Source organism: Saimiri boliviensis, chromosome 2, assembly GCF_048565385.1.
Source record: "Saimiri boliviensis isolate mSaiBol1 chromosome 2, mSaiBol1.pri, whole genome shotgun sequence".
Taxonomy (NCBI): domain Eukaryota; kingdom Metazoa; phylum Chordata; class Mammalia; order Primates; family Cebidae; genus Saimiri; species Saimiri boliviensis.
Window position 1 is genome coordinate 108,637,603 of NC_133450.1, and position 24,352 is coordinate 108,661,954.

At 37.6% G+C, this 24,352-nt stretch overlaps 1 protein-coding gene across 1 annotated transcript in view; it reads right to left on the reverse strand.

The window, feature by feature from the left end:
• The window catches only part of LOC101052147 (ADP-ribosylation factor-like protein 2), an 889,888-nt gene that overhangs the window by 643,499 nt on the left and 222,037 nt on the right, over positions 1-24,352 (reverse strand). The window contains exon 7 of the transcript XR_012516385.1: positions 421-19,269. The gene's annotated coding sequence lies outside the window, so the exon portion shown is untranslated. Of the gene's footprint in view, positions 19,270-24,352 lie in introns of the transcript that reaches the window.

Consider the following 24,352-nt stretch of genomic DNA (forward strand, 5'->3'; position numbering starts at 1 on the left):
AAGAACAAAGCTGGAGGCATCACACTGCCTGACTTCAAACTATACTACAAGACCACAGTAATCAAAACAGCATGGTACTAATACCAAAACAGAGACATACACCAAGGAACAGAACAGAGGCCTCAGAAGCAACACTACACATCTACAATCACCTGATCTTTGACAAACCTGACAAAAGCAATGGATTCCCTGTTCAATAAAAGATATTGGGAAAACTGGCTAGCCGTGTGCAGAAAACAGAAACTGGACCCCTTTCTGACACCCTACACTAAAACTAACTCCAGATGGATTAAAAGTCTAAATGTAAGACCTAACATCATTAAAACCCTGGGAGAAAACCTAGGCAAAACCATTCAGGACATAGGCATAGGCAAGGACTTCATGACTAAAACACCAAAAGCAGTGGCAACAAAAGCCAAATTAGACAAATGGGATCTAATTAAACTCCAGAGCTTCTGTACAGCAAAAGAAACAATCACTAGAGCAAACTGGCAACCAATAGAATGAAAAAAAAATTTTTTGCAATCTACCCATCTGACAAAGCGCTAATATCCAGAATCTACAAAGAACTAAAACAGAGTTATAAGAAAAAGCAAACAAACAAACCCATTCAAAAGTAGGTGAAGGACATGAACAGATGTTTTTCAAAAGAAGACATACATGAGGCCAACAAACACATGAAAAAATGCTCATCATCACTGGTCATTAGAGAAACACAAATTAAAACCACATTGAGATACCACCTCACACCAGTTAGAATGGCGAGCATTAAAAAATCTGGAGACAAGGAGACAACAGACACTGGAGAGGATGTGGAGAAATAGGAACACTTTTACACTGTTGGTGGGACTGTAAAGTAGTGCAACCATTGTGGAAGACAGTGTGGCGATTCCTCAAGGACCTAGAAATAGAAATACCACTTGACCCAGCAATCCCATTACTGGGTATATACCCAAAGAATTATAAATTATTCTATTATAAAGACACATGCACACATATGTTCACTGCAGCACTGTTTATAATAGCAAAGACTTGGAACCAACCCAAATGTCCATCAGCAATAGAGTGGATAAAGAAAATGTGGCACACATACACCATAGAATACTATGCATCGATAAAAAATGATGAGTTTGTGTCCTTTGTAGGGACATGGATGAATCTGGAAATAATCATTTTCAGTAAACTGACACAAGAACAGAAAACCAAACACCTCTTGTTCTCACTCATAGGCAAATATTGAACAATGAGAACACGTGGACACAGGGAGGGGAGCATCACACACTGTGGTCAGGTGTGGGGTTAGGGGAGGGACAGCAGGGAGTGGGAAGGGTGGGGAGGGATAACATAGGGAGAAATACCAGATATAGGTGATGGGGGGGATGAAGGTGGTTAACCACCTTGCCATGTATGTACCTATGCAACAACCCTGCATGAACTACACATGTACCCCAGAACCTAAAGTACATTAAAAAAAAAATTCAAAAAAAAAATTGCATGATGTAGAAATACATAAACAGTATAATTTCCACTGTGCAAAGTATATATATTTGTGTGTGTGTGTATGTATATATCTCCAAAAATATTGCAAGTAAATGGACTAAAATTTTAATGGCTATTATCTCTAAATTTAGGGTTTAAAGATTATTTTTATGATGAGAATACATAGACACATAGAGGGAACAACCCACACTGGGGCCTACCCAAGGGCAGAGATTTGGAGGAGGGAGAGAGTCAGGAAAAATAATTAATGGGTACCCAGCCTAATACCTGGGTGATGAAATAATCTGTACAACAAAACCCCATGACACACATTTACGTACGTAAAAACCTGCACATCCTGCACATGTACCCCTGAACTTAAAAGTTAAAAAACAAATATATAAAGATGATTTTCATTTCCTTCTTTATGTTTTCTATATTTTACAAATTGCTAATGACAAGAATTCAATCTATTGATAATTAGAAAATAAAATAAATCTTTACAATAACTTAATAGATCTATGACAAAAATGAGTCAGCCCTAAAATAAATACAGCTTCATTTATTGTTGTCAACAAAGAATTTTATTTTTACAAATCCATTTAAGTCTAACTTTCTCTGAAAAATGTTATAACGCATCTCTGGTTATTTCACAGTTTCCGCTGGGGATGGGAGAGAGGAAAGCATTTCTCCCTCTCTCTTGATGCCTCAAGAGTGCCATATGTATATAGTCGAACACTAACAAGTGATTGTGGATAATGACTCCATTTTCCCCCTGAATTCCCTGTGCCTGGTAAAACCAGGTTCTCACAGCACGTGCTTTCTAAGCAATGTTCTCCACTTCTCATTTTCCCAAATCTGGGATCATTCTTTCTCATAACCAAAAAACTGCTAGAATTATAACCATGCCCAGGAAGGACTCATATATGAGTCTCAAACATCAGTAGGTTTTTGTCACTAGGCATGAAGTGTGTCTAGGCTAAAAGAATGGCTTGCATTTCAGAGGGCCATTCTCACCACTAGAAAAATAACAGAGGAGGTTCTCGTTCAACACACAGAAAGGGTCTTAAAATTGTGTGAACTTGCATTATCAGATAACATGAATCAAATGCCCTTCCTTGTTTCATAATTCCCATTTTGACAAACCTCTCTTTGGGATGTTAGTTTTCAACACCCAAAATTAGAGAGTTAAAAATATAACAAAAAATCCAGCCTTCTTAGCCCATGATTAGGTGCCTTAAATCAGGCTTGGTGGGTGGAAAAGAACAATGTTTGAAATTGCCCTGATGTAGGGTACCCAGTGATTCTTCTTACTTCAGCTTGTAAGCAATATTTTCAATTATCTTTTTAGAAATAATTTATAGAGATGTAAACTTATTTAGCAAAGAAATTATGATTAAACACTATTATTTATGGAATTGCCTGTATCCACTAATTTTACTTCAGAAAACCAATCAACTTTATGATATATATTCTGTGTACACCATCCTACAGAAATTTATAAATGCTCTAAATTTATACTAGCATTATCTTTAACAGAAAAGGATGACAATATTATGGTTTGGTATTTAATAATTCATAAAGGCCTCATGATATGTTTCAGGACACTTACACCTTCTTTCTCAGCATTTGCTTTGAAAGCATTATTTAAATATTTCTCTTTAAACATTGTTACCTTCCTCTTTCTCTCTATTCATTTAAAGTTCACTCAGCAAACACTGCCAACAATTATCGCCAAGCTGTGGCATTTTGCTTGCTTAAAAAGAAACTATATAAGCAAATAATAGATGCTTTCATTCTACACAACTAATTATGTAGCAGTCACTGACTTTATTTGCAATTTCCGGCTCCAGACACTAGATGAAACCATCCATTAATATGATTTTCGTATGTCACCCTACTATCTTTCCTTTACAACATGAGATGTGACTGTTTAAAAAATCAGGCTGATCTGTATGGATGGTTTCTAGAATTGGTGGGTAGATGATACAAGCATATCATATGCCTAATTTTACCTCTAACAATATCCTGTAAAAGCAACAAGCGTTTCTCTCCTGCAAAGATTTTACTGGGAAACCCTAGGCCAAATGAAATCAGTTAAAATAATCATATATTCCCAAATCAAGTATCGCTGGAGAGATGAGACTTAGAAGTAAAAACTGTACATTTTCAATAAAAAATTTTAGCAACTTGGAGTAAAGACACAAAAAGGAAAAGAGTAAGAAGAAATTACACTGGAATGGATTAGAGGAAAAACAGTAATACAGTTTTACAGCAGCCATTAATTGTTGAATGCCCTAAAATTATTTGAAAATTTTAAATTTGTTTTTCATTTGACAAATATGGTCAAATGAAATTTGTCTTTTTCATTTGACAAAATGATCTAAATTAAATGGGTGTCTGCCCTTCGAGTTCTTCAGAACCCCACATTGTGGGACATTCTATACTTTATCATGAGGTTAACTCGAATATGTTGTGTCTTTATGCATATTTTTCTTTCCATGTCTCATATATGTACTTCCCTAACACTTTCTCAGTATATTGACACTATGGGAAGATCAATGGCTATCAAGGAAGCACTCTTAAGTGAGCACAGGGCCAGTCAGCCAAGTTGGCATCAAGTTCTGCATTATCATTCTGTATCAGAAGACTCACACTAGGTGAAGAACGCAACAATGCTAGAGTTAACTTTCAAAGACACAAACAGAGCAAGTTGGCTAAGACATGACAAAAGTCAAATATATAAAAATATATTAACATCCTGCATTCAAATCAGTCATGAGGGAACACATAGATGATAAATGCCAAGGTAGAGAGACCAGGAGATGTATCCCAGCAGGTAGCATGCTAAATATTCCTTTGTATACATGCTAAATATTCAAATGAATGTACACAGAGCATACATTCATTGTTGAAAATAAGTAATAAGATAAATACAGAGTGATTAGAAGTTAGGAGAAAATGAACAGGGAAGAAAGAATGTGGTAGATAGTCCCTAAAGATGGCCACCATTCCACCTCGCCCCATATTCACACCCCACTCCTCCACTTGAAAAATGGGGTCTCATTTCTCTCTCCTTGAATCCAAGCTGGCCCTCTGACCTGATCTGACTAGAACAGGTGGAGGTACCAGCTTCAGGCCTGGCCTTTATGAGATCTCGCTGCTTCTGTTATTACACTCTGAGAACCTAGCTGCCACACTGTGAGGAAGTCTAGACTATTCTTCTGTAGATACAGGTCACATGGACAGGCCCTGGATCACAAGACCAAGGGGAAGGATGACAAGAGAAAGAAGAACTAAGATGCACCACTGAGCTCCCACCTGCATGCAGACACAGGAGAGACCCCGCTGGCACCACACCACATAATGAGAACAGAAACCCTGTAAACCCAGATAACAGTGAGAAATAATAAAGCACTGTTGTTTCAAGCCACTCAGTTTTGGGGTGCTTTTTAAAATACTGTAATAGATAACTGAAACATCAGGAGAAAGAAAGATAAAAATGGTAATTATAAAAGTGATGAACTTAAGATAAAATTGGTAATTATAAAAGTGATGAACTTACAGTATAACAATGAGATTATCTATGCCTTTTCTGAGGGTACAGCAAAAAGGAAATATTTAAATTGCATAAGGAGAGAAATGTTAAGGTAAGCAGAATAAATCTTATTGGCCACTGGAAAAAAATACGCTGCATTTCTAGAGTAGAAGTTGAGAGGCAAAGAATGATCTTGCTGACCCAGTTCATGGGTCTTTAAACCTGCAGAATGACAACCAAGGAATAGCACCTGGGGAATGGCACCCACTTGCTTCAGCCACACCTGGCCCTGATCTAACCGGGAAGATCCTGGAACTCAAGAGTAAACCACAGGATTTAATAGTATGAGACTTGCCAGTGTAATTTGCAGGTGGGAGAGACATGAATCACTTGGGGCCAAAGGGCAGACTGGAGTAGACTATCATGTTGGTAGTCTTCAATTAACCACATCTCTGGATGTTCATATCCTTGTGCAATCTCCCACATTGGCTCTGGCCATGGCTACATGACTGTTGTTAAACAATGGGACAGCAAGTGTGATGCAAGCAGAGACTGGGTAGGCCCTTCCCCTTGGGGCCTGTCTTCTTGGAAGGCTGTCACTTGGAAGTAAGCTTGTATGATTTAACCATGGCCTGGCTGTTCCACTGGAAGGAAAGCCACCTAGAGAGGCCCTGGAAGATAAGCCACCATGAAGAGAGACTATGTAAAGGAAAATCAAGATGTATCAATGGAGCTCTCAGCAGAATGAAGACTCCCCTAGTCAGGGAAAGAACACCTACCTACTCACCTGCAAAACTGTCACAGATAACAAATAATTGATGTTTAAGCCACTAAATTTTGGAATGGTTTATTACATAACAATAAATAGATATCGGACACAAGGGATAAGGAGTAGGAAGATTTCATTGAGAAGACTTCAGGAGGTTGAGAAAGAAGCCATGTAGATATCTGGAGAATGCATTCCAGGCAGAAGGAACAGCAAATGACAGGGCCTGCAGGTGGCATTAGCCCTGGCTTATGTGAGGAACTGCAAGGAAGCCAGTGTAGCTGGAACAGAGTGAGGGATGTGGAGAACATTAAGAGATGAAGTCAGCACAGTCACAGGGACAAGATCAGCCTTGGCTTTGTAGGTAATTGTAAAAATTGTAACTTTTATCCAGAGATTGATAGAAAGTCAATGGAGATTTTTATGCACTCACCAATTCATTTAACAAATATTTATTTTGCATGAGTGTGTGCCTGTTTCAAAGTGCTGGGCGTTCAACAATTAACAGGACTCCAAGTATGTTTTGGAGGAGGCAAGTGAAGGAGGTGAGAAGGTCGTGAGAAGGGATCAGAAAAGAACTGGGCCAAGGAAAGACAGCAGGAAGGCTGCTTACAGTTGGCTCAGGCCATCCTGAAGGACAGAGATCACCTCAGCCATGACCCCTCTTTGCTTTCCTCAAAGTCTTTCTTCAGGAACAACTGCTACAACTTTACATTAAGGTACATTATACCCGCCTTTAAAAAGCTCACATCTCTTTTAATACAATTTAGTTTCCTAAAAGCTTTTTCTAAACAAATCATGGCATTACATCAGCCATGCACACATACTCTCTAAAGCTCTTGCCAGGCTCCAGCATTGTGTGCTCTAAGTGTGTGTCAATACATTTACAGAAAAATGTTCTGTTAAATTTAAAATGAATCTCTTCAAAAACACACTATGTACTTCCCAAAAGTTAGTTTACGAATATAGTACTTCACAGATTGCAGTGAGGTTTTAGAGCAATTGACTCACCACCCGCATCAAATTCTTACAACCAAACTAAATGACAAAGTAATAAGCAAAGAAGGCACCGAGCTAACATTATTATAGCTTTAAATAAAAGTTCATGAAGCAATTTTCCTTAAGTGTGGTCTGGTGCCACACACATCAAAGTATATTCCACAGCACGAATGACGACAGAGTAACAAGAGGATTTTGTGGGGCCTTGACAAGAGTAGTTCCTGAAGGAGAGCATGGAGAACTGGTGGGGATGAGATCAACTGCACTCCTGCACTGGTCAGCCCATCAGCTTATACTGAATCGGGATGGTCTCCTAGTTCAGGAATGACTGTATTTAAAATAACAGTTTTATAGAACTTGTCAAACACATTACTTTTGTGGGAAAGAAACAGAAGTGGCCCCTTCAATGGAATAAAATCCTTCTACTTAAGCTATTCTTCCATGGGCTTGTTTAGACAGAAAATCCTAAAATACTTTGCTCCTTTAGAACAGACCTTGGTCCAGCTATCTCAGTTCTCCTAGCAATGCAGTAAAATGCTCCTCTTCACCTTATGTTATTTCTTTAGTTCTGAGTAATGGCAGGATCTGAATTTCCAGCTACCTGATATTTGATGATCTGATTGAGCATTTGTTTCCTGCCAGCAGCTGTTTTTCTATTTAAGAGCAATATAAAACAGGTAAGAAAGATCTAAAAATAGTATTGTGGATACTAACACTTTCCCCTATATATTTTAAATCATTTTCATCTAAGCTGTTTTATTTTCCACTTTAAATCATTCACTTTCACAAACTGATAGCCTAACTTCTCTTGAAATACGATTCTGGTTTTAAGACACATAATGAAATGTATGGCATTCTCTGCCACTATAGCTTCTGCATCCTTTCTCAGGCCTTGCACTTTAGCTTCTCTTCCCCAGTCTGAAACAATAATTTCAAAAAATGCCAGTCGGTGACTTTCTTACTAAGCCACCCTCCAGGGGCTAGGCCAATGTTTCTCTAAATGTGTCTCTAAACATGTTTCATCAGAACTGAAATCACTTATTGTCAAAATTCAGGTCCCAAGACCCCACCCAAAAATTATTAACTTGGAATTTCTGAATATGTGGCCTGGAATTTTTAACAAACATCTCAATTGATTTGAGTATACCAGAGACTTAAGGAGCACGGCTCCAGACAATGGTCCTTAAGCCCTGTTGGAATCTGGCAAATGCAGTAATGCAAACCCTCAGCCCAGGAAAATGCGCAGGAGAACTTCATTTTGTACATCTCTCAGGGAGTTGACAGAAGCCCTGAAGCCTGTCAATGAACCCTTCCTTGCCTCGACGTCTAGACCCAGGATCAGAACTCCTTTTTTAAATAACCTTTTCTTTGAGGTTTCCAGGGAAATCAGTGTGGGAAAACTGTTTGAGTACCCACTGTGCTCTGTTCTGTTCTGTTGAGGAGAGTCATTGACAATTTATCTTTTATCTCAACCTCAAAATGAAGTATGTTTCTTCTTATTCAATTCAGAAAAGTATTGTGGAGCTGAAATTGCTTTAAGAGCTTTAGACGAAAGGCATCATATAAATGCAAATAACAGGAGATTTGATAAAAAGAATAGTCATATCCAAGTGCACAATGGCTGCCTGATCCAAATGAACAGCTTGAGGTTTCACTGCTATTGTCATTCAATACATATCAGAGAATAAAAACTGAGAAGTGAGTCTTCTAGAATTCTTTCTGCTTGAATTGCTGGCATATTTTTCTCATGCTACCATGTAATATGCCATGTAGAGAACTGAAAGAAGACATCAGGGATCATGAGTCCTGTAGGCTTTCTGCTATCACCCCAAAAGGATATAGAGGGATTTCACTGATGGGAAAATGCTCTACAACTTCCTATTCTACCCCAACAAGGAAACTCGGGGAGCTCTGAAAAGAGTATTCAAATGACCATTTTGTGGCAAGATATATTTTTTAACACTTAGCACAAACATCCATCCATAAAGTCAGGCATTTAACATTTTAATTGCTCAGGTTCGCATGCCTACCATGCCCCCTGCTCCACCGAGTTGGAGTGAGTGGCCAATAGCATTTTTCATGGCATCTTTCTAATTCTATGTAAGATACAAACAGCAAGCACAGGAAGGTAACCTCACCTTTAGAACATGAGCTCCAGAGTTCACATGTGAAATCCTCAACAACTACACAAGACAGAAAAGGAGAAAGTGATAGTCTATCAGGCCTGAGGCAGCTGAGACCTTATCTTTGATTGATAAGCATATTATTCTTTTTGTAATTAATGTCCTTTTAGGTCACAGTATTAATTTTCCTCTTGTTTGAAGAAACAGGCAGATTGCTTATTTTACATTTCAGCAAACCCATAAAGAAAAACAATCAATCCTCATGGACTTAAATAGAGGAAATTAATCAAATACAAAAGGCACGACCTAATTCAGAAACCATCCAATGGGAAATAAGACACAAGAGAGAAAGCTCATGCTTTTGAATAGACTTTGGATGCCATAAACTTAAACCAATATATTATCTCACTTGCTTCCCACAGCTTCCCTGCAGGAGGCAGGACAAGATCAAACAGAGCAGCCTGTTAGGCAAGATCAGGCCCCAATTCTAAATGCCTCTGTGCATAGTTAGTAGGCCTTATGGAGAGAGAAATTTAATGCTTAAAAATGAAGATCATTCTGTATCTTTAGCCTCTGTCTGCCACGTCAGGCAAAACTTCCAAATATCCTAGCACATATCAAAACCAAGTATCTCATAATCACAGCAGGACATGCTGTCAAAAGAAGAAAGCTAAAGATTCCTACTTGAACAACTTTTCTTTCACTTCAAATCACAAACTTTGAACCTACAGAGCTTTCATGATATCTCATGCAGTTGGAAGGCTGCAAGAGCTAAAGAGTTCTAATTTTTAGTCATATGAAATAGAGTTAATATAGCTAAGACTGAACATCTTATCAAAGATTTCCATTCTATTGGTTACATCAGTGGAATTTTTCTATCATAATACCAATGAAAATAATACATCTGCATAAGACTGCATTCACTTTTGGAGTGAATGTTAGAACCTTCTCTGAAATTGCTTATTACCTTGCCTTTTGAAACGTAATATATTCCTGTCACAGATTCAGTTTGCTATTTTATGATTGAGGACAGAAAAGTTCTAATCATGATGAAACTATTGTCTCACTCTCATGTTCAAAAATGTTTCCAATATTGTTGTTCACGCATGCAAATGAGGCTAAAAAAATAAGCAGTAGTTCTCTCTCTGCTTGATACATGTAAAGTCCATTTTTCATCAACAGCTCTTGGAAGAACCTGTCACTGATTGCAGCTCTGCTTTTCTCATCACAGTCTGATGGATGTTTTTGCTCAAAATAAGCCGCCCTTTGCTGATTGCTGCAGGCTGCTTGGTCTGTCAATTGTGAAAATACAGCATTCCCCAGCTAGGCCACATTGCTTATTGTAATCAGAATCAGATGCAAACACTCATTCCAATGATACCCTATCTCTGATCTCTATTTGCTCTACTGCAGTGTTCATTTTGGTTGTGAGGTATCCTCAGAACAAAAATGCCATGGGTTAGAGATCAAATCACTCACCTTAACTGAGTTAAAATCTTCTCAGTCAGAGACTAAGCTTCTCATTTTTTCCTGAAAGATGTGCAAAAGAGTGAGTTTCCTTTTAAAATGCAACTGGGCGGAAGCTGCCATTTTTGACGAGGATACAGGAAACTAGAGACTGAAAATCTGATTCCAGACAGCAACTCTGTAGGTTATCAATACCTGTCTATCAAAAAGGTTGACACTTAAAAGCATATTTGTCTGTGTCACAAAGTATTGGCAGTAAATGGTTAAACAGAAAGGTCCTGAGCGACTTCCCAGGTACTGCTGTTAAAAGGGGAATGGGGAGTTTAATGGTGTTATTAAAAAATAACTACATTATATCCGTATTTATGTATAATGGAGATCCATTTTAAGTTTGTTAAGTGAAATTTGGCCTTAAGCTGTCTCTCTATGTAGTGAACTGCAACCTAACTTACTATGTAAACAAAATACAACCTCACTTAAGAGTATATTCTGCAACAGATAGCTGAGTCTCAGTCAATCACAGGCTGCCAACTGATCAGCCTTACATTTGTCTATATATGACAAATACTGAGCTATAATCAAGATATTTCTTTATGTCATTTCCTTTTCCTGTCTATAAATACTGCCTGTTCCCATTGGGTGAAGCTCTCTGAACTACTGGTTAGAACTGGGTAGCAGTGAGAACCAGGAGAGGTCCAGGGAGCTCCACCCAGCAATGAGGACAGGTAGTATTCATAAACAGAAAAAGGAAGTAACACAGAAACCACTTGATTGGTTACAGCTGCCTTATTTGAGCATGCTGGTTGAGGCATTTGCCTTACATGGCCATGGTCTGATCACTTGGCAGCCCTAACTGGCTCAAGCTCAACTACTGGGATTGGTTAAGACTCAGCTATTTGTTACAAGACTATAATAAAATGAGGCTGCTGTTTGCGTACAAAATAAGTTAGGTTGCAGAATACTAGGTACAGAGGCTGTTTTAGACCAAATTTACTTTAATGTAACATAGTGCCAGTGGCTGCTAGAGCTCCAACTATTATATCTGCACTGCAGACAGCAAGATGAAAGAAACAAGAAAAATCTCATCACCTCCATTTTTTACTTCTGAGCAATCACACACAACACCTCCATTTATGTCTCATTGGTAAGAATCTGGTCATATGGCTATACCTGGTTGCACTGGAAAGTTATTATTCAAGGCCACAACAAATGTGGCTAAATTTTGGGGTTCTCTTAGTAAAGCAGAAGGAAAAAGGGGTATTTCTTAGAAAACCAGTAATACCTACCACAGCACTAACTCTTAACCACCATCTCTGCACATTCAGAGCCATTAAATGAACTTGGACAGGTCACTTAAATCTCTCTATGCTTCAATTTCCTCCACTCATGAGGTAACACAACAGTTAATTAGCTTGATTAGCCATTCCACAATGTATACATATATTCCAAAACACTATTTGTACACAACAAGAACATCGAATTTTGTCAACTTAAATAAAGTAATTTTGTTTTAATTTCCTCAATTCTAAAATATCCATCTGTGCATTTGTTTGAAATTTAAATGAGCTGACATGTAAAGGGCCAAGGTCACGCAGGCTCTTGGTAAACAACAGCCTCCTTCCACATCTCAATAGAAGGTAGAGCAACTCCAATCCACCAAACTCCCTGAAGCCTGTAATTGGGACCATTGTTCCCTTCCTCAGGGTCACACTGGCTGAGCTCCCCTGGCTCCTACCCAATGCTGGCTTCCTCTCCTCTTCTTTCCTGTAGCACACCCATATGCCCATTATGATCCTCAGAAGCCTCAGCCAGGCCTGATAACTGAGCCTACAGAAGCTGTGGTAACTGGGAAACTGATTATACAGGATGAATTACAGAAATGAAAAAAGAGTGTACACATAAAAAAGCACTCAGGAAAAATGAAAGAAACAAGTTTTCCACTGAGACCTCAGATGCCAAAAAGACTAAATATTTTTTTTTAGCAAGGTGGCAAACCATTAAGGTTTCTAGCAGTTTCTCCCATATACTTAAAAGAATATGCCTCTAGATTACCCACCTCTGTTTTATTCTTCAAGCCATTTCTCTTGGAGGATCCATTGAGACAGTGTAAATAACTTGGAATAACCCATCACCACTGAGGGCCAAATACTACAAAGTATAAGTTCTCTTGCATGAGGAAGCCAAAGGGTTGCTGACCATTCATTCACCTGATACTGCAACTGAGGTTCTCCGGAAGCAGATGCCGAGATGGAGTTTTGAATGCAACATGTTTGTTACTGGCTACACTCCTGTAAATGAAGGAGCTGAAGAAAGACTGGGCAGAAGGGGAAGTTAAATTGCAATACAAGCCGCACAAAGCTGACAGAAAACTTTGGCACAAGTGTCATCTAACAAAATATCCTACTTAAGGGTGAAATGGCCTGGTCTTTATAGCCCCTCATCTCACACCAATATCAGCTGTGAGCTGTCTGGAATGGCATGACCTCAGCTGAGACTGACCCAAAAGGCACTGACAGCTTCAGGCTGTGTGCTAACTGCACTCCCCACAGCTGGGCAGCAAGACTTTTTTGAAGGCGAATCAAGCAACACATGTCTACCCTACCTGCCTTAGAAATTAATGTAAAAGCCATAAAAGGATTTCAGTGTTTTCCTGGCTCTGCTGTTCATGCACTGATTTCTTATCACAAATGGAGTTGACACAAAAATCGCTATATTTCACTCCTCAACTCACACATCATGGAATGGCTACTTAATTGATAGCAGATTTGAAATGTTTTATAAACAACTCAATTAAGATCAGGAAGATTAGAAAATCAAGCTTACTCTATCAACCCTCTTGGTATAAAGATCAATGTATATAAATAAGGATTTTGCAATTTAAAAAAAGATTTGAATGTACTTCATAATCAAGAGCAAGAACTCTAAAGATAAGGACTGTGGAGGAAAATGATGCTTTAGCAGATTTCCAATATTTTTTAAGTCTTCTTTACCAAGAAGCAAACCGTTTTAGTATTTCTTTTCCAATTTTCAGTTCTATTGAAATGCAACGGATGCTTTCACTTTCTACTTAAAATGTTCAGTGGTAAGCTGAATTTCCCCAATTCTTGGGGTAATCTTGCAATCACCATGTGTGTCCTTCCATAGGGATTCCATCTAAGAAATGCTAGGCACCCTTCTATATTTCACAAAATTACCAAATTCCCGAAGAAGCAAAACATACCAAAAGTGTTTGCTGCATGGGAATAAGAATTATCCCTGACTTCACAAATAAAACCTAATATGTTATATTATTAAGCACAACTCTACTACAGAACAAGATCCCTTGTAATAAATGATTTTGAATTGGTGGAGAGGTGTTTAACAAACTAGAACAGAAGTAGACGAGATCACCAAAACACTAGGGGTTTCACAATGCCATAGTTCAGTTAACTGCCAGCTTCCATTTTAGCCTGCCTATGGAGCTGCTCTTACAATAACTGTTAAAATATTTCTCAAAGCAGAAAATTTTACTAGGGAATATACCAGAAAGAGGAGAATAAGAAAGGAATAAGGAATGAATACAAGACCATTCAACTGTATGGAGCTAAGCATTTAATGAAGAAAGGATCAGAGAAAGGGTTGTTGAAAGGACACCAAACAGAGAGGCATAAGTACATCGAGGGTTATCAAACCACAGCCCAAGAGCCAAATCCAATCCATCACCTGTTTCAGTAAATAAAGTTTTATTGGAGCATCCAGCTATACCTGCATGATTACATATTGTTTATGACTGATTTCATGCTACAACAGATAGCAGAACTGAGCAGCTGCAACAGAGATTGTATGGTCCACAAAGCTAAAAATATTTGCTGATCTCCAAAACATTTGCTGAAACATCTGTTGATCTCTACTCTAGATAGCTAAAGAAGCTAAGTCACAGAGGGCACCAGGCTAATAGCTGTGATACAGATTTAAATAAAGAAGTAAGCAACTTTGGGAGAAGAGAGAGCTCAGGCAGGGTTTCAGGACAATCAGTTATCTCTTCTAACTCCTATGTGCAAAGCCAGCCATGCTGCTTGGATATTTAAGTGACTGAACAGCATAGGCCAGATGAGGGCCAAGGCTCAGCTGAGTGTTGGAAGGCCACTCCTCTCTTCTGGTGAAGTTATAAGATGGCTCGTTTGCTACCTTACGGAAAAGCCTTTGAAGAAAAGCACAGTGCACTGGCTTGCTGTCATCGGATTTAAATACTGTCGACTATAACATAGATGTGACACATACTCCAAATAATGATCCTCCCTGGTAGTGCTTGGACATGTTATTGGTTGCTCTCCCTCCTCTGCTTTTCCCTTACATGGTGATCGTAGTAGCCTCTAAGTTTCTCTCCTTGAACCTCCTCGGTTCAAACTCTCACTCTCTTAGAGGCATCTGCATGAACATTCTTAGCTTCGAGTAACTTCTATAGGCTGTTGACTTTCAACTCTGCATCTCCTAAACCTAAGATCCACATACCCACTGCCTTTGGAACAACTCTACTCCTCAAGTGCAATGCCTACAAAAACTCAGCTCCTCTTTGCGCCTAAATAAATGAATTCAGACTGCCTTAGTTAAAATCCTAACCTCTCCCCTACTAAGCTATGTAACTTTGGGCAAGTTATTTAAACTCTCTAAGCCCTGGTTTCCTCCTGTGTAAAGAGGGGATAACAATAGTGCTTACTACAGAGTGTGGTTATGAGATTTGAATGAGATCATGTATGAAAAGGACTTAAAGCAGTGCCTGACACACAGGAATAACTCAATAACTATTAGGAGTAGTGAAATTGTCTCTAGAATGTTTATTTTTATTTCCAACATTAGTAAGCAGCACCTCCAATAAATGTCACTTTTTGCCTTGGCCTTCCTTGAAATTCTGACCTCTCTATGCTTACATAGAAACAAATAGTTCAGGGATGTACTGCATTGTTTTGTAATTGCTTATTTACATGTTGTCTCTCCTATGGATCCACAAGCTAATTTAACTCAATAATGGAAGGATATTGTAGAATGAATAGGAAGAGTGAACAGAGAGACAAGTAGGATATTAGATGAGACATACAGAAGAACCTTATAACTAAGTCAGTGGGAGTGAGGATTAGAGAAAAGGATTTTAGAAACGTTTAGAAGATTCAACAGAACTTTTCAATGTTTGGATGTCAGTGCTGAGAAAGTCTTTCATTTTACTTCCAACCAGCCACAAGTTTATCCACTCTTAAAAAGTTTATCCAACTCTTGCAAGAGAATATTTGCAACAGCAAAGAGTGCTGTTTTGAGTTGGGACTGCTAATAAGAGCGAGAACCAGATGCTACTTCAGATTTCCTCTCTGCCCAGCTTCCATGCATTGGTCCTCACCTAGTTTCTTCAGCATTTTTCTTCTTCATCAAGTAGGGTGGCACAATGGATGTGCACACAGATTTTGATGTTAGGCAAACCTAGATTTATGTTCCAGTTCCTCCTTGATAACTATGGACCATGGGCAAGTTCCTCAACCCTCCAAATCCCAGTTTCCTTGTCGTTAAAATGGGAGTAATGATTGTGTTTACCTTGTTGATTTGTGTGGAAACTAAATAGATAATGCATATAATGCTTTCGACACAACACTTGGAAAATAACAAATGTCCTTTTTATTTTATAAAAGCAAACATAAGTAAAGTAGTGAATCTTTAGCTTTGAGACCTACAATTAAAACAAGTTCATATGACATAGCTACAACTTTTATATCATACATCATGAAATATAATCAGATGTCTAGTCTGGAATTTCATAAGAAATTAGATATTAAACACCATATCAAGACAAAAGACAAAATCTCATCCTACAGAAACTGGTAAGAGTTATCATTTGTGATTGGACAAGAAGAAAATCAATCAATTGGACTAATTTAACCTCACTAATTTATTTTTATAATAAAAATTTGTACTTTTGTTAAGAATAAATGGTAAATAACCAATTGAAACTCATATCACTACTCACATGAATTCCTTTACCTATCAGTTATGAATTGCTCATAAAGCCTTTTGGATTTCAAAATTCTTGTTCAGGATAGAATAAAGCAAAGACACCTAATACATTTAGTAATCTCATTTGGCTAGAAAATGAAAAGTAATTGCTTTTTGTTTTGTTTTGCTTTGTTTTGTTACCAACCTTGGCCTACAGAGGAAAGTAATTTTCATAAGTAGTATATTTTATTACTATAGCTAATTTAGAAATTATTGGCTTACATTATTTAGTATTTATTTTTGTTTGAGCAAACTAAAAAATCTAGATGGCCTTTCAAGTTCCTGATTGAAAAGCTTTTCTTATTTACAAAAGTGACTAATTTGATACTGACAGTAGATGGTTCTTAATTTTCTTTTCAATCACATCATTGCCAGTATAATGCCAAAACAGAGAAGGGTGACTTCTAAAATAAAAGCAACTAAGCCCTAAGAGGGCTTTTTCTCGAACTCTGCTCACCCTTCAGCTCAACCACTGCTACTTCCAGGATTCAGACATCCATAAAAATTTCAATTTAACAGAATTTGAAAAGACAGACAAGTTTTAGAAGCAAAATTAAGGACGTCTCAAGCTAAAATGTGTTATCTTCATGAAAAAGGATCTTGTGGATATTATAAACACTACTTTCAAAATTAGAAGGCAGGTAGGTAAAAGGCAACCCATTCCAGTTGGGCTTTTGATCCTCTGTGTAGCTTCAATCAAATCATTTATTTCTGCACTTTTTTTTTTTTTTTTGCCCATTTCTGAAGCATAATTGAAGGAATAATTGCCATATCTCTATCTTGAAAGTGTGATTTAAGAACTAAATTCCAGGAATGCCTCTTGGCTTCATTTTTCTATTTGGAAAAATAATGAAATTACACCAGAATTTCTTCTTAATTTGCTTTCAGCTTTAAAATACTATAAACCCAATAGATCATAAGTTATTTTCATGAAACCTAAAAACATTTTATTCAGAAGTCCCCTTGCCAAGTACAAATATGTTATCCACAGGGAAAAAAATACTTAACCATTGACGCAGAGTATTTGTATGGATTTCTTTAGGGCCATAAAGAAATGGAACATGTAACTGGCAAATTTTGCAGACAAGTCAGAAAATGGAAAGGCCAGGACTACAGAGAACTGTCTGGGGAGAAGAGAGTCATGTAGAGAGAAAGTGGTGGGATAAAGGTCAAGGGTGCTTTCTTCATGGTAGATGTTCAACAGGAATGATAACGTTTTTTGGAAGGTAGGATTAGAGGTCACAAGTATAAGGGGAGGGGAGACTCCAAAAAAGAAATTTGTGGAACATTAAAGACTACCTCATGATATCAAGTTTTATGAGTATCCTCTTAAAAATAAACCTCACAATCATTAACAAGAACAATCACCATGTGAATAAACAGATAAAGCTTAAATTTGCTGTTAAAAAATAATCTTATAGTCAGGAGTTTTTCTTGGTAAAATTACAGCGCAGAAAAAAATCATGGCTTTCTCATCTCCCCCCATCACACTTCTTCTCCTGAACACTTCTCATCCTTCCCGTGGTTCTTCCCTAATAAGCCCCATTTCTCAGCTCTCAGGTCCTCACACAGCTCATTGTACAATCCCTCTCAGCCACGGACTTAACTGGACTTAACTAGGAAACATTGCACTTTGCTTTAGAATGCCTCTTAGAAGCATGGAGCAGTAGGAAAAGCATGGGCTTCAAAGTCAGGCAACATAGTTGTGAATCTGGTACCCTGCGCACAGAGGGAAATTATGTATTTGGCCAAGCCATAGCATCTAAACATGCTGTGAAGTTCAAAGGAGATAATCTACTTAAAATTCCTACCACCGTTGTTTCAGAGGCAATTCTTAGGCACCAAGAGTGTCTTGATAACCTAGAGCGGCCTTCCTATTCTCATGTAGAATAGAGAGATTATAGGAGAAAACCTGATACTTTTTTTGGTGGTGTGGGGAATAGTAAGTCAAACTGAAGCTCACAAAACATCCTGATTGTAGGGTATCAAGAATAAGATTTGATGACACTAGTGATTTTGTAATGCCTTCCTTGCTGTGAATGTATGATGATTCATAAAAGAAAAATAATACTTGTGGAAAAGAGAAGATAGAAAAGGTGAATCATGACCCAAGGGAAACAATTTATACCACATCCTCATTTATATGCATGGATTCATTCTTCTGAAAGTTTAAGTTAGTCATAGTTAATCTATGACTATAGGGTCATTCTAGATGTCTCCAGTGAAATAAGAGTTGGTGTAATTATCTACAAAATTCAGGCATATTTTTAAAACCCACAAGTTTTGCCTCAATTACTCAGATAAGCACTCTGACTGCTCAGCTCATTCTGCATGGGAAGTGCATTAACTCCCACTCCAGAGTAGAAGCTGGCGTTATCCCTGGAGCTTCTTTAAGTGTTTCTGAACATCTGATTACTTATAGTATATAACTCACAAATTATATAAATCTTTTGAGAATTGAAAGTTAATGCTTTCTTTTCATTTCCATTATATTGAAAAGTAATAGCACCACCTCTGAAAGAAATTAGAGTCCCACAGCTAATATTTACTATGGACAATCTTACTTAAAGTAATCCTCAGTAAATGTCAATTGTATGCACAGTCTACTAATCAGAAACAACAGGAGGCTTGAGAGAGAATTATTACCCCAACAGAGACTTCAATCTATACGCCTTTCCTAGAGTAAAAGACTCAATGATTTCTCTAAGACTAGAACATGGGTTTTCTGACTTTCAGGCAGGGGTCTCACCATTGTTCCATACTTACCCTAGCCAAGCAGGGTGCAGTGTAAATATTTTAATATTCTGGTTAGATCTGCCACTTCCCAGTAATGTGACTATGGAAAAAAATGCTGAACCCCTTTGACTCCTTAATTTCCTTATCTGTGAAATGAGAATACTATATCTTACTCATACAATGGATATAAAGCTTAAATGTACACATATAAAACTTTTCTAAGCTTATACTGATTGCATCAAACAACCACAATATCTCAAAACTTTCCAAGAACAAATAATTCTTGCGCTCCAGCACTCAGCTGGGGCTCCATGTGTTTTATTATTCTAAAACCAGCCTGAAGTAATAGCCAGTGCTGAGCTGAGGAATTGGAGTAAGAGAGCAAATGGATACAAACGAAGCCTCTTAATGCCTCAGCTCACTGGCACGCTTTCATTCCTGCCCATTTTCCAATCATTGAAGCAAGTTTTATGGCCAAGCACAAAGTCAACAGGGAAGAATATGTCACTTATCAAGATAAACAAATCATTTAAACAAATAGCAGGACATATAAACATAATAATCAGTGCTTCCTAACTGTTGATTACAACCTCTACTACCTCTCCAAGCCTGGATTCCCAGGTTTGCAGATTATAGGTGTTCACTAATTAATTGTTGATTCATTAAACCATTGGCTAATAATTATCATCAAATAGTGGAAACAATAACACACATTTTAGTCTGCAAATATATGCAGTTTTCTTTTGGACACTGGAGTTACACATTTTAATCACATGAATTTTAAACTATTTCTTTAAAACCTTCATTTTAAGTATTTTGTCTTTAGGTACTACACGCTGTACAATATAGACTCAATATATAAGTATTAAAAAGTTTGAAAGTGATCACATTTTCAACAATAGTATCTTAATTATATTGAGATGAACTTTAATAAAGTCTTAAATAATAATTGTCATCAGTTGAAAAGGTGCAGTAAAATTATATAGTACTGTACCAACCGACATGCAGAGATAATACAGACGGAAATAACTTTAAGGATAGTTTTGTAGTGGTCACAATCATAAACATCTCACAAAGCAATTGAAAAGGGAAATGACAAATCACAAGAATGTATTTATTATCACCCAATATTAATTTTTACCATTAGCATCTTATGTCAGAACTCCAAGGACTACCAGGAAAAATGAAGAAACTATGACTAGGAAATAGGCGTTCCCACTTTCATCCAAAATAGCCATTTGCATGAAGGTGACTTTGTATAAATTATATTCATCTTTGTTCAGGATCCTTGACTGTATATCAAAATGAAATATTAAATTGTGTATTCACTGAATCCCTAGTTAAGAAGGATGTTCTCTTGGGCTGAATTTGGTGATGAATTTAGAGTTACTGTCTCTCTCTGTGTGACAGTCTACATTGTATAGGAGAGCTTCATTTATAAAATGTTCCAGTATTGAAGTGACCCCAAAACAATAAAAGCTGGACATGTGGTACATAAAAACATCTGTTTGGAATGCATTTATTTACATGTCATTCATCCAAAGAGGATTAGTTACTCTCTAGATTAATGCTATGCCTTCATTACTGCCCTGTATGGATATGACTTTCACAATAATTTTCCATTTGCATCTATGTTTTAGATTAAATCGATTTTTAGTTTGCAAGAAGAGGAAACAATTTCACAAAGGAATCAGATTCATTCTGAGCACTGTTCTGTAAAGCCACACCATCAGATCCCAGGGCTTTATGCATTCACTCTCCTTTGATACCAGAAGTATATTGATAAGTTTGAGTAACACTGCATGGTAGAATACTTAAGATGCAATACAGAATTTATTTAAGGGAACAGAATATTTAGGAAAATTTGCAGGCAAGACTTAAATGAAAGAAAAATAGGCAGCAGGAATATTTGTATATTTTTAGAAAAACCAATATAAATCCCTGTCCCAGCCCTCCAAAATCACTCTCACCTGGTTGTTGAAGCTTTAAATTCCTTCCACACAAGAGCACAGTTAGTGACACCGGGTAACTAACCAATACTGTGCTTAAAGTGTATATATATTTGAGAATTACAGTATGTTACATTCTCAACAAAGATACAGGTAGTTAAAAACCAAATCTTTTTCTGAAAGCAAATTTTAATTGATGAAAAAAGCAAGATATTCTGGGTATATTAAGTGGAAAAAAACAGGACAGGAATCCATGCATTGGGAAAAGAAGTCCAGAAAGAGCAAGTAAGAGTGTCAAAACAAGTTTCAACCAATTCAAAATTTTCCCAGAGTTACACTGAGTGGCTAACTTCCATTTCCTGATCCAGCCTCTGCCATCTTTCCCTCAGCCTGAAATGAAGTTTTTCAAAATGGGGAGACAGTTTAATACATATTTTATGGGGGGGGGGGGCGACAAAAAAAGGTCTATGGTAAAATCTGATTTTTGCACCTTCAACGTGCTGCCTTGCAAGGACAGTCAAGTATTTCTCCTAGCCATATAGATGCTGGTATCACCAGTTGCAATCCAAACCAAATTTAAAGCTCTTTTGGCAGAGAGGATTTAAAGAGGATTTAAATGAGGATGGAGTTTTGCTAACATCTATTAACTAATAAAAGAGCTTTCTCATTATATATACTAGTTTAAAATGGGTAAAAAACAATAATGTAGATGAAGGGGGGATGGATGCAGAAACCACCATGGCATGTGTATACCTCCTAAGTAACAATCCTGCACAATCTGCACAGCTACCCCAGACCTTAAAGTATAATAAAAAATTAATTAATTAAATTCAAAAAGAATACTGAAATGTCAGAAAACAATAGCATATATAGAGTTGTTCTGAAAAAGAGACAGTATAGACAGTATAGACATGACAAAAACTTAATGCAAAAGGACTAAAGTAAGTTCACCAATGATAGAGAGGCATGTTTGGTTTCAATACAAGAAAGAATTTCCAAGGCTGCACACTATGGCTCACATCTGTAATCCCAGTATTTCGGGAGGCTGAGGCAGGAGAATCCCTTGAGCTCAGGAATTCAAGACCAGCCTGGGCAACACAGCAAGACCCTGTCTCTTAAAAACAAAAAAAAAGAATTTCCTAAAAATTGGAGCCATAAAAAATGAAGGGGGCTGCCCTCCAGGCTGATGAACTCCCTGGCACTCAAATGTTCAGTTAAGGCTAACATAGAATGGGTGCCTGACTAGGACAGGAAGAAGGAACTAAAACTAAATTTAATGCTAAGCATTTCTAATTTTCTACAGACAACATTTCTCCTAAGTCACAAAGAAAGAGAGCTTCTGAGACATTAATATAACCCAGAAAATAGGGATATTAGAGGATGACCATAAAGATGAAAACATTTAAGGTTACCAATAAACCTGGAGGCTAGAAGAGACATAAACAAAGATGAGACATAACTGAGGGTGGCAGGGAAAAGTTAGTAAGCAGAATGTACTGGAATATGGTAAACAGGTAGGATTAAGAAAAAGCTGGGAAAGGGACATGGATGCTACTGGATGGACCATGGCTGAGGGCACCAGGAATAAAGGAGCAAGGAATTTGAGAGTCAGGAGAGTGAGAAATCAGCCTGAAAGGGAGTTTCCTAAACTGGAGGGACCATTTAATACACATGGGGGAGGAGGACAAAAAAGAGTTCTATGGTAAAATCTGTTCAGAAACACTGAGTACACACCATGAAACAGGTTCCCTAAACACCACTGCACAGCCTTAGTTGTTCACCACAATTGTTAGTCTCCTAGAGAAGGGGACAATATGTAGTGGCCCCATTAAATCAGGTTTTTACAGAAACTTTTGGGAACTATCATTCTGAAGGATACACAATGAAAAAACAATACTGTACTTAGATGCCCAGACCTGGTATCTGATGATTAGTGAATGTTTTGACTTAGAGTAAAGGTTTGCACTTAAAGCCTAGTCATAAGTAATCTAGCTAATTCAAAGACTAGAAACAGAAGAGTCTCAAGCCAATTTAGGAAGAAAGGAGAGTAAAGCTAATCCCAAAAGCGTTCCTCATGTATTAAGCCCTCAGCATGCAACCCAGCTGGTAAAGTGTTCTGCCGTATAACAAGAGCCCTACACTGCACTAGAATCTTTATTCTAAACTGCTGGCCAGGAAAAGAAGATTTGCAAGGCTCATTTCAGAAATAAGAAACAAGACTTACAAATACCTCAGAGGATCCAGTTTCACTGTTTAAATAAAATAATCATCACAACTACCATGTACCAGGTGCTAAACAATTTAATCCTCACCACAATTTCTACTTTAAAAGTGAGAAATCTGGAGATCAGACAGAGGGACCAACACTTCCAAGATCTCTCTGCTAGTCAGCAGTAGAGCCAGGACTCAAATAAGCCTGGCTAACTAGAAAGCCTGCACTTTTAACAATTTGTGGATAATACTGCTATTCAGAAAGGCAGGAAGCATTGGAGAACCAGCAATTTGGAGTGGGAGACATGAGAAAAATGGATTTACCTACGGACTCATTCCATCATATATCCCATAGAACTGGATCTGCCTAAAATTCCTATTTCTTCTCATTGTACTCAAACCCCCTTGCCTAGGTTAAGACTTAAGTAAGTGGTCTAGTTATTGCCTATCTCATCGATCTTATCTCTTGCCATTCTCTCCCTCACTCACAGTGCTCCAACCACAGTGATTTTGACAGTTTCTAGATCTCACATTTCTCTTCCTTGCCTCAGAGCCTTTGTATTTGCTGTTCGCAGCGCCTGGAATGATTTCCTTTCACTCTTTCAAATCTTACCTCTCAGATTTCAACTTAAATATCACTTCTTTGAAGAGATCTTCTTTGTTCGCTTCATCTAAAGTAGCCAACTCTCTTCTCTTCTATCACACGACCCAACATTACTACATCAGTACATTTCTTTGACTAAAGTTACCATTAGCTGTAAATATTTTCTTTATTTACATGTTTACTTTCTTCCTGTTTCACTAAACCGTAAGTTCCATGAGGGCTGAAGGCCTGTCCTGTTTGTCTAGACTAGTTTAAGCCTGGGTTTTCAGTGACTGCTCAGTAAATACTAGCTAGAGGAATGAATAAAATGTAAGTATTATGCATCAGGATCTGAAGAACAGAAGAGAAATCTAGGCTTACTTATATTTGGAAATAATTAGGCATAAAGGTGGCATGTGAATCTACAGATGTGAATGGGCTAGTTCACAAAGAATGCACAGAATGGTAAGAGAAATGACCTTAAAC